The sequence below is a fragment of the Trichechus manatus genome, unplaced genomic scaffold, assembly GCF_000243295.1.
Source record: "Trichechus manatus latirostris isolate Lorelei unplaced genomic scaffold, TriManLat1.0 scaffold00045, whole genome shotgun sequence".
NCBI lineage: Eukaryota > Metazoa > Chordata > Mammalia > Sirenia > Trichechidae > Trichechus > Trichechus manatus.
Genome location: NW_004443981.1, coordinates 17,628,661 through 17,629,850, shown reverse-complemented (window position 1 = coordinate 17,629,850; position 1,190 = coordinate 17,628,661).

Genomic DNA, 1,190 nt, shown 5'->3' with positions numbered 1-1,190 from the left:
GTTCTCAGAGTTTCTTTGCAGCCAGCACCCTTAGGCACTTTTCCAGAAGCAGAGTGCCACGGTCTGGGGCTCCGCAGGGCCCAAGCGCCCCCTGGCAGAGGCCAGACCCAGTCCATCGAGAGGACATGTTTTATCAGTCCCCAGCAGTCCACCCCGCCTGCACCGATGGGGCCACCAGGCAGGGACATTTTACAGACAGATCCCAGGGCTGCATCCCGCCGCGGAAACGGGCGGACATCGCATCCCCTGGCCCTTTAGCGCGCCTTCTTCACCCATTACCTGGGCTCTGCTGGGCAGGGCCTTGCCTCTGTTCTGACGCACTCCTGCGAGGGCTCTGCCTTGGGAGCTGGGGGTTGAGGGGTGTGGGGGGCAGCCCCACACCCAAGAGGGCCTGGAGGGGCGGGACAAGCTGGTCCTCTGGGCCACCTCCTAGGGGCTCCTTGCCCCACCCCCCCACGCCTGGGCGGCCTGGCCCGGGACACTGGCACTGCCATCTGGGCGCCCACATGCCCAGGCAGCTGCGCTGACTCAAGGGAAGCCACCGCCCCCTGCCTGGCAGACATCCCTCAGCTGAGTGTGTGTGTCGGGGGGGCCAAAGCTGACTCTCCCACACTGCAGAGTCCATCAGCACCTACCCCTGCTGTGCGAGAAACTGGGCCAGAGAGGGCACCCAGAGCTGCTGCACACTGCGGGGGGCATCTAACCTCTCTGGGCCTCAGTGTCTGCATCCATTAAATGGGCATAACCAGTCACCACCTCCTGGTGGTCCAGGCAGGGGGCCAGGGTCCCAGCTCCTTGGCCAGCTCCACTGTGCCTGAGAACCCCAGCGACACATTCAGGGACCCTCCCCTGTGCAGGTCCCACTGTTAGGACAGTCCAAGGTGGGGGGGTCACCTGAGGCCCAGGCCCTCCACAGGGAGGAATCCGAGCCTTGAGCCTTGCATGCTGAGGGGTGCTGCTTTCTGTACGCCAATCCCTGCAAGGGCTGCCAGGGGCCAAGGAGACCCCCAGGTCCAGCTGGGCCAGGGCAGACACAAGCTGGGCCTGGGGGTTCCTGCAAGGGGACCAGCTACTGGGGTGGGAGGCAGCTTGGGGGTGGCCCTGCCAGCCTCAGACTGGGCTGGGGTACTCCTGGGCCCGGAGCCAGCGAGGGCGGGGTGCAAAGGCATGAGCTTGTCTTCCAGGGGTGG